Below are 11,097 nucleotides of genomic sequence, written 5' to 3' on the forward strand. Positions count from 1 at the left end.
TTGTTCCTCCCCTTGAACTGGTACACAACAGGGCTCCACAGTCTGAGGTAGGAAGCATGATTGCCACTTTAAAGAAGAGGTGGTGGCAGCACTTCTTGGAGCCTGGATCCTATGTTGGACCCAGCTGAAGCTCCTCAATGGAATATGGTCAAGGCCCAAGATTCTTTTGACAGATTTACTGCTAGGGATTTTTAACCCCATTTTCTGGAAGCTGATAAAGTCACAATGCCCTTTGGAAAAATACAGGTGACATCTTGCAGGTGAGAAAAGGACAAGTAGATAGTTAAAAGGGAGGGAAGAAGTCTTGAATGTGCTCTCTGGTGATTCCTGGACAAAATTTAGGAAACCATATATATGGAACGTGAGTATGTGCAGATGGGTTCCATTAGATTCTCCCTGTGCAACTATTCCATCCTCATTATGTCGTTGATGTGGTCTTACAGCTTTGGAGCATTGTTAGATTGGGGTTTGATTACCATTATGTTGACCTGATGTAAATAGGATATAAAAGATAGTAACTTTATTCTTTTTTTCCCCTAAGAGAACTACGTTGGGGACCTGTTCTTCCTGTCTTGGAGAAAAGCTCAGGAAAGTCTTGTACCTTTTCTGATTACTCTTACAGAGCCACATGTCTGTGATGAGTTTTGTTTTAGAAGAAGCGTATTCTATGTTCATCAGAGATATTGGTCTGTAATTCTCCTTTTTGATGGGGTCTTTGTCTGATTTTGGGATCAAGGTAATGCTGGCCTCATAAAACGAGTTTGGAAGTTTTCCTTCCATTTCTGTTTTTTGGAACAGTTTCAGAAGAATAGGTATTCTTCTTTAAATGTTTGGTAGGATTCCCCTGGGAAGCCATCGGGCCCTGAGCTCTTGTTTGTTGGGAGATTTTTTTTTTTAAAGATTTTAATTAGTCATTTGACAGAGAGAGACACAGTGAGAGAGGGAACACAAGCAGGGGGAGTGGGAGAGGGAGAAGCAGGCTTCCCACGGAGCAGGGAGCCCGATGCAGGGCTCGATCCCAGGACCCTGGGATCATGACCTGAGCTGAAGGCAGACGCTTAACGACTGAGCCACCCAGGCGCCCCTGTTGGGAGATTTTTGATTGTGGTGATGATGGGTATTAAAGAGGGCATGTATTGAATGGAGCTCTGAGTGTTATACGCAAACAATGAATCCTGGAACACTACATCAAAAAAAAAAATAAATAGAGGAGAAAAAGAAGAAGCCTATTCTAGTGTGATAATTAAAACCTCAATTTCTGAATCTTGGGAAATAGCTTTGGGTTCCAACTGGGGCCTGCATGAATATTGGAATCCTGCAAATGATGGATGTATATTGATTGGGAGTTGAAATAGACAAGTTTTTGGCTTTGTTTTCTCTATCTGTTTCCAAATTGACCAGTTGTTCATTCTCATTCTCTGATGCTATTCCCAGAGAGAGTGAAGGGCTCAGGGAGAAGAGTGCATTCTTGCATGGTTAACTAAGTTATAGCGTGTATCTGGAAATTTGAAGAAATCCTAGGCAGATTCATTTTCCTTTAGGGACCTCAGTCTTCTTATCTCTGCCACAATGCATGCCCTTTTGTTTAACCAGCCATGTGGACTCCCCTTTAATCTGTAGGCTGTAAGTGTCCCCATTTATTGGGGTTCTTCTGTACCTCCATGCCATTCTCTAGTTGGCATTCTTTTTAAGTAATTCTGGGGCTAATTATTTACCCAGGGACCATATGTCCAACCTGGAAACCAAAGGCTTTTTTTTTTCTTACAAATTGAGGAATTTTTGTTCATTCCCAAGGTGCACTCTTAATGTCCCTTCTCAAGGGCAACTCTAGCTTCAGCCTTTGGATTTTAGCTATGAGAGGCAGGCACTAGTTCTTATGCCCATCAGCCTTCAGGGGGTATCAGTGAACCTTTCTGAAGCTCTTTGTCAGTGGTTTGAAGCAAGAGGAAACAAATTTTGTTCCTCCTTCATGAATATGGAGAAAGTGCTCACCACACTGTCAACTCTCTTTATGAATTCTTTTTTCTATCCCTCACTTCACTATGTACATCTCTGTGGTGGGTGATGGACCAAGGTCAGCAGATTCTGTTTGGGTCCATTTGTTTGCAAGGTGGCCTAGAACCTCACTTTAGTATATGTCAGTATTTGACATATATTGCCCTGGCCTCAGAACCCTGCATTAATTTGGTAGGGTTATATCATAACAGAGTACCACTAACTGGGTTGTTTAAACAACAAAAGTTTTTTTTTTTTTTTTTTTTTTTAATAGTCCTGGTCGCTAGATGTTTGAAATAAAGGTGTTGGCAAAGTCTGTTCCTTCTGATATCTGGGGAGGGAAAGGATGTGTTCCAGGCTTCTCTTTTTGGCTTACAGATTGCCATCTTCATGTTCATATGGTACTCTCCCTATATATGAGTCTGTGTCCAAATTTTCTCTTGTAATATAGAAAAAATCCACTATAGCACCTTTCTAATGGTCCATATGTCTTCTCAAATTTCTTATATGGACACTAGTCATATTGGCATAGGGCTATCATAATAATGAACTCTTTTTAACTTGATTACCTGTGTAAATTCCCCATTTCCAAATAAGTTTGTTTTGAGGTACTGGATATTAGGACTTCAACATGTGATTTTTTTTCAACTTTTGATTTTTAATGTAAGCAGAGCCAATGTTGGTCCTGTGCAATCTCTGGTGTATCTCTTATATGAGGACATGTTGCTTTCAACACCCTGTTTAATATGCTTTTACGTACACAGACACTGTAGGGCTAGTTCCTTATGCCCTTTACATGTTTCAAATAATCCTGTGTCCTAAGACACAGTCCAGTGGTCCCATCAAGTAGCAGTGCTTGTATACCACTTTTTCCTCAGATAACCATGAAGTAGAAGGTTTCCTTGCCCAGAAGGACATGGGGTTACTCCTTTATCTGGCATAAAACTTCTTTCTCTTGAGTATAAGCCCATGTTTTCGCATCAGGTGTTTTATGTTCCAATCTCATCTCTGCTTATTGGCCTTGTGGTTTGGGGATTGGCATTTGATTTCTCTGAGCCTTAGTTTCTTCAACTGTGTGGGGGATATTTCAATACTTGCCATATATACTGAAGCTACATTGAGGTGATAAATATATAATCATAATATAGCTCCTAATATTCAGTATTGTAGATCCCATTATTAATCTTAGAAACCAAATGGTAGATCTGGTAAAAAAAAAAAAAGTAGGAGTTCAAATCAAGAACTTTGAGCTATGGCTCAAAAGGTGAGAATCACAAATGATTGTCTTAGACTTTTGTATAGGCCATTTGAATTTTGAAAGTATCCTCTAGTTAAACACATACAAGTTTTAATGTTAATTGTAAGTGCTATTGATAAATTTGCTTATCTACTTTATGTATTTAAAAATTGAGACCAGCCAATGTCCCTTCATTCCATACTTCTGTGAGATGTCAGCACATGTAGGACTTGTCACATATTGACTTCCTTCTGTTCTCACTGGTATTGAAACCTTCTGGTTAGTCTCAGAGGGAATTTTATATTGGATTATGTCCAGTCTGAATTTATCCTCCAACTTTGAAATGAGGGTATTTGGACTAGTGGGTGTTCTCTGGGTGCCCACTTTTATTTTCAAAGACATGTTTTTGCTTTTAACTATAGCCTCTGATGTCTTGTCAGTTCAAGCATACAGATTTGTATAGCCCATCTAAATGACAATTACCAATTCACTACATTTACTGTTTCTGCCTTTTGGATCATGATGTGCTTAGGGTAAAGGGGCTGGCTATAGTGTAGGATCCCACAATATGTGTAAGTTTGTGGTGGCACTTGAGGCAGCCTATCACCACATTGCTCCTTGGTCTTAGACATATAAGGAGTAGGCATTCAGGAACACTGATATTTTGCCAAAATTGTTCCCTGGGACATTTAATCTTTTAATCTTTGAGGCTGCTAAGGTCACAGTGCTCTTTTGGAGATATATATGCAGCATTGCAGGCTAATATACGACACATTTAATCTGAACAGGAAGGGAGGAGAATCTGGACCTGCTCCACAGACATTTGGGGTAGACCTAATATCAGAAGCAAGTACATGGAAGATGAATATATAAAAATGGATTCTATGGGATTCTCCCTCCCCAGCTACCCTGTGAAAAGTCTCCTTGAATGACTTGGGTCATGTTCTTCAGAGAATCACTGGATTATTTGTAGATATCACTCAGCATCATGAATGAGAACACAGAAGACACGGGAACATAAAGAAAAAGGGGAAAGAAGTGAGCAGAGGTGGGTGAACTTGGAAAAAATGCAAGAAGCTAAGGGAGGATGTATTGTGGGTATAGCCTAGTAACTTCTTCCCATCCTTCTCTGAGTTATCTGTGGCAAGCAGACCCCACAGCATATGGGATTGTCTCAGTTCTTTCTGGGTTAGTAAGGCTCCTTGTTCTTGGAGGATCATCTCCCATGTCAATTTCTCTCCCATCCTTAAAGCATGGGTCTTTGTAATAGTGAAGTCACTTAGGGATCATATTTTTTTATCCACATTACTAATGTCTAATTGGAGAATGCCAGAATCCTTTTATTTCTTCCTTTTATGAGTGGTCAGGGTGACTGTAGACTATGCCACATATGTGACTGTTTTCAGCTCTTTTTGGAGTTGGTTCTTCCTTATTATCATCAGGGAGATTTTTTTATATTGGATTATGTTTAGTGCAAAATCATCCCCCAACTTTCAAGAGGGGACCATTGGGTATTTCCCAGGAGACTCTTTCCAGATTTTCCAAACTCTTCCTAAGAAGATTTAGTATTTATTACCTGTTGACATCACTGTAGCTTCAGGCATTAATCAGTCCATTTAACCAGTGTGTGTAGCACTTTATTTTTTTTATTTTAGAGAGAGCGAGTGAGAGTGCATGTGTGCATGCGAGAGAGTGTGTGAGTGGCAGGGGAGAGGCAGAGGGAGAAGGAGAGAGAAAATCTCAAGTAAGCTCCTTATCCAGCATGGAGCCCCATGTGGGCCTTTATATCACAACCCTGAGATCATGACCTGAACTGAAACCAAGAGTCGGACACTTAACTGACTGAGCCACCCAGGTGCCCCTGTGTGTAGCCCTTTAAATTAGCAAGTACCAGGACCCTGCATTTGTACTCTTTCTGTCATTAGGATCATGGCATGCCAGGACTCCAGGTGCTGTGGGAGAAGTGAGATCCCATCTTTACCTGTGAGTTTGTGGAAGCAGCTTGGGTCCCTTCTCAGTGTTCCAGATCTGAGTTCCCACATAGACCAGCCTGTCAAGGCCCCAGCTTTTCTTTGATAGATTTACTCATTGGGTTTCTTTCTTTTCTTTTTTTTAAAGATTTTATTTATTCATTTGACAGAGAGAAACACAGAGAGGGAACACAAGCAGGGGGAGTGGGAGAGGGAGAAGCAGGCTTCCCGCAGAGCAGGGAGCCTGATGCGGGGCTTGATCCCGGGACTCTGGGATCATGACCTGAGCTGAAGGCAGACGCTTAACTGACTGAGCCACCCAGGCACCCCATGGGTTTCTTTTTTATGTAATAATGATTTTTATTGTTTAAATATGTAAGAGATACAAGCATAACAGGAGATACATATAAATGTGTTGTTCTGGTAATTTTAGACTTCAGGGTCTAAAATTAGACCAGACTGTAGACTTTCAGATGACAGAAAGATCAGCTCCTAGCTAGAACAAAACAATCCTAAAATTTGTACTGAACCACAAAAGACCCCGAATACCCAAAGCAATTTTGAAAAAGAAAAACAAAACTGGAAGCATCACAATTCTGGATTTCAAGCTATATCACAAAGCTGTAGTCATCAAGACAGTATGGTACTGGCACAAAAACAGACACATACATCAATGGAACAGAATAGAGAACCCAGAAATGGACCCTCTACTCTATGTCAACTAGTCTTTGACAAATAAGGAAAGAATATCCAATGGAAAAAAGACAGTCTCTTCAAAATGGTGTTGGGAAAATTTGACAGCCTCATGCAGTAGAGTGAAACTGGACCACTTTCTTATACCATACACAAAAAAAACTCAAAATGGATGAAAGACCTAAATGTGAGCTAGGAATCCATCAGAATCCTAGAGGAGAACATAGGCAGTAACCTCTTCGATATTGGCCACTGTGACTTCTTTCAAGACATGTCTCTAAAGGCAAGGGAAACAAAAGCAAAAATGAACTTTTGGGACTTCATCAAGATAAAAAGCTTTTGCACAGCAAATGAAACAGTCAACAAAACTAAGAGGCAACCCACGGCATGGAGAAGATATTTGCAAATGACATTTCAGATAAAGGGCTGGTATCTAAGATCTATAAAGAATTTCTCAAACTCAACACCAAAAAACAAATAATCCAGTCAGTAAATGGGCAGAAGACATGAACAGACACTTCTCCAAAGAAGACATACAAATGGCTAACAGAAACATTAAAAAATGTTCAACATCACTAGCCATCGGGGAAATACAAGTCAAAACCACAAATGTGATACCACCTCACACCAGTCAGAATGGCTAAAATTAATAAGTCAGGAAACAACAAATGTTGGTGAGGATGTGGAGAAAGGGGAATCCTCTTACCCTGTTGGTGGGAATGCAAGCTGGTACAGCCACTCTGGAAAACAATATGGAGGTTCTTCCAGAAGTTAAAAATAGAGCTACCCTACCACCCAGCAATTGCACTACTAGGTATTTACCCCAAAGATACAGACATAGTGAAAAGAAGGGGCACATGCACCCCAATGTTCATAGCGGTGATGTCCACAATAAGCCAAACTGTGGAAGGAGCTGAGATACCCTTCAACAGAGGAATGAATAAAGAAGATGTGGTTCATATATACAATGGAATATTACTCAGCCATCAGAAAGGATGAATACCCACCATTTGCATCGACATGGATGGATCTGGAGGGGATGATGCTAAGTGAAGTAAGTCAAGCAGAGAAAGACAATTATCATATGGTTTCACTCATATGTGGAACATAAGCAATAGCACAGAGGACCACAGGGGAAGGGAGGGAAAACTGAAGGGGAAGAAATCAGAGAGGGAGACAAACCATGAAAGACTTTGGACTCTGGGAACCAAACTGAGGGTTACAGAAGGGAGAGGAGTGGAGAGGATAGGGTAACTGGGTGATGGGTATTAAGGAGGGCACGTGTTGTGATAAGCACTGGGTGTTATATGCAACTAATGAATCATCGGACACTACATCAAAAACTAAGGATGTACTATATGTTGGCTAATTGAACATAATAAAAGAATAAAATCTTAAAAAAAAAGGCAAGGGGCCTTCAGTTTCAGTATAGGAAGAGGGGTTCCTGCCAAGAGTGAGTTTTTTTTTAAAGATTATTTATTTATTTGAGAGAGAGAGCACAAGCAGGGGGAGCCACAGAGGGAGAGGGAGAAGCAGGCTCTCCACTGAGCAGGGAGCCCAATGTGGGGCTTGATCCCAGGACCTCGGGATCATGACCTGAGCCAAAGGTAGACACTTAACTGACTGAGCCACCCAGGCACCCCAAGAGTGAGTTTTAATTATAGTTAAAACCACTGCCTGATCTCAGACATATATTCTCAGGCATGTAGTTTGTGATCACATCCTCTTTGTTAAAGGCAGATGTGGTGTAGTGGGCTATAGAAGTTGTATGACCCCAGACAAAACTCCTTGCTTCGGTGTATGGAAAAATGGGAATTCTGCTCAATTTGTGGGGTCTGGGTTGTTGTGCTTGCAGTAGAAATGACCCTCCTTCCTGCATGCACATTGGTTGTTTTTTTTTTTTAACAAACTCCTTGACACATACCCATGTTGTGTTAGTGTGGAGTGTTGCCTGGCAGTGGGACACCCAGATGATCAAGTGTCAGTCTCTTTGGTGGCAAACATTATCAAGCAATTGCACAAGATGCACAGCTCTTTTTCATGCTTCATGTGTTGCACATGGACATGGACTTTTTGAGTATGAAAATCAGCAGAGTCAAAAAACTTATACTTGCATTGCCTGGGTTAAGACCATTTGGATAAATTATACATAAGACATGGCAATCCATCTACAGTTTGTCCCTAGTCTCAAAAACAGTTCCTTGTGATTCTAGCACATGAAGCCAAGGAAGCCTGGCAAAAGTGCCCAGAGTGCCAGCTGCATAGCTGAACAGAGAGGGGATCTCTAGTTTTCATAACAGATGTGCTGGACCAGGCACTCTACTATACTTTTGAGGTTACTAGTGGGCATGGGGTTTGTTAGATCTTTTTCCTGAGCATGGGCCTGACAACCCTGTGAACATCAGATGCAAGGACTGTTGACTGTATTTTTTACTTGCATTTGCCAAGGACATCTAATTGAATAATGGTGCCACCTTTATGGCCAAAAGTGGGAGTGGGCACTCCATGGGATATTTGATGGACAATTCACATCCCATGTCATTTCCAGGCAGCACGTGCCATTGAAGGATGGTTTGGATGCTTAAAGAAAAAACAGACAGAGAAGTGAACAAGCCATGCATGGTTCCCAGTGGAGCACATTAAGAAAGTCAGGTTTGACACTAACTGTGGTGTTTCCTCAGCAGGTACCTCCCATTTAAATAGAATGTATAATTAAAAGGAGAAGCCCAAACTTGGAGGTGAATGCCTACCACTTTTTCAACTCAGTTTAAATGTATTTCCTCCTTTTTCTACCTCAACTTCATGTTCCAAAGTAGACATTTGGGCTAATGGCAGTTGACTGAATATTGCTCATGATTTTGGCAAGACAGTACAGTACTTTACCTTAGAATATGGGGTCCTGAAATTTATCATTTTGGTCTTTGAAGCATCTGCAAATGCTTATAAGCAAGGCTGATTTGTTTACAAAGTCCTTTTCAAGACAAACTTTCAGGTATGTGTCTGGCCCACAGTGCTTTCCCTCAGTGCACCCTTTATTGTAGGCACCATGGGTGCATTTCCTTATCCACTTTAAATATTTCATATTGGAGGGAAGCCAGTATCCCTTCATCCCTTCATTCTATGAGTTGTCAGGGCTCATGCAGACCCTGTCATATATTACCTCCCTTCCGTCTCCTGGCTTGAAGTCTTCTGATTGTTTTCAGAAGGAATTTTTATATTGCATTATCATCTCCAATGTGAATTTGTCCCTTAACATTCACACCTGGGTACTTAGGCCTATGGGTTTTCTCAGGGAGCCTGTTTTATGTATTTATAGGCTCCTTAAAAAGATTTGACATTTGATGGCTTTCAAATGCACAGTAGCTCATGCATCTAGTCACTATCAGCTTGCCAGTGTGGGCAGTCCTTCGTTTTGGTAAATAAAAGTTTCCAAATTTTGCTGAATTTTCTTGTTTTGATGTGACATGTTGGGGGTTCAGCTGCTCTGGGCTCAGCCCCAGGGTGGGGAGGTGCCCAAGTTCATGTGTTCTAATGAGGCCATGTCTGACCAGTCTGGCTCTTGTGCATTCATGTGGTTCACTTTACCAGCCATACACCTCATTGTGCCTTTCTCAGAGCAGCTCCAGCCCCAGGTGTGGAATTCACTTTCCTGAGTGATGCTGCTTCATAAGTTTCCCAACTCTAGGGGAGATAAGACAAGCTTCCTGAAGATTCAAGTAAGGTTGTCAAGAATTGTGTAGACCAGGCTTAGGAGTTTAAATTTATTCCTAGAGAAATTTGGGAGTCATTGAAGATTCCAGAGGAGGAGAATCATATTTGTGTTCAAAAAAAGTAACAATACTAATAGTTTGGTAGATGCAGTTGAGGCTGATGGTGGGCAAGGGACACTGAGGACCTCCTCTGAGGACTAGACTGGGGATGGTAATGAAAGAGCAGATTTGAAAGATAAGTGATTTGATAGAAGCAAAAGGATATGGCAACTGATTGAGGTTGAAGGGTGTTAGAAGTTACTCACTCATTCAATATCCAAGAGGATTTATTAAGAACATTCCATGTGCCAGTGACTGTGCTTGATAAAATGTTGGCCCCAAAATAAATATGGCCGCTATGTTCTCACAAAACAGTGGAGCAGTGAAAAACATAGTCATTTATTTAATAACTACACAAGTGTGTGTATTGTTTCAGGCTGTAAAATGTTCTAAGAAGGAAAAGTCAGTTTTGAAACAGCTTGCCAAAATAAAGAGACCATCTATGAGGAATTAGCATGGAAAATGTAGGATCCTTAAGAGGTAACTAAGGGAAGGGACATCTGAGAATGTTGCAGGTAGAGAAAGAACATGGTTGAGGTCCTGGAGGGAAGTCTAGCACAGCCTCCCTTAAAAAAGACTTTAGTGGGTTCCATGACTGATGGTGATGTTGTAGGGTAGAAAATATAGGAAGGGAGAGGTCTAAGGGCAATAGGGGAAGAAAGTAAAAAAAAAATATGTTGTACTTGGGATACTTTAAGTTCAAAATGTCTGAAAAACATTGGGCAGGGCAGGTAGACAGAGCTGAAATTTGAAATTTTGGATTCATCAGTGTCCATGTGATACTTTGATTCATGGCTTAATGAAGTTGCCCAGGGAATGTCTGTAGAAACATTAGGGTCAAGAATGGTACCCTAGGGAAAACCAGTAATTAAGAAATAAGTAAAATTTCTCGGAGTCCATCGTCTCTCATGGTTCGTCTCCCTCTCCGATTCCCCCCTTCATTTTTCCCTTCCTTCTCCTAATGCCCTCCATGCTATCTCCTATGTTCCACAAATAAGTGAAACCATATGATAATTGACTTTCTCTGCTTGACTTATTTCACTTAGCATAATCTCCTCCAGTCCCATCCATGTTGATGCAAAAGTTGGGTATTCATCCTTTCTAATGGCTGAGTAATATTCCATTGTATATATGGACCACATCTTCTTTATCCATTCATCTGTTGAAGGGCACCTCGGCTCTTTCCACAGTTTGGCTACTGCGGACATTGCTGCTATGAACATTGGGGTGCATATGGCCCTTCTTTTCACTACGTCTGTGTCTTTGGACTCCGAGAAACAAATGGAGGGTTTTAGAGGGGAGGAGGGTGAGGGGATGGGTTAGCCTGGTGATGGGTATTAAGGAGGGCACGTATTGCATGGAGCAGTGGGTGTTATACACAAACAGTGAATCA

This window comes from Zalophus californianus, chromosome X (genome assembly GCF_009762305.2).
Source record: "Zalophus californianus isolate mZalCal1 chromosome X, mZalCal1.pri.v2, whole genome shotgun sequence".
Lineage (NCBI taxonomy): Eukaryota > Metazoa > Chordata > Mammalia > Carnivora > Otariidae > Zalophus > Zalophus californianus.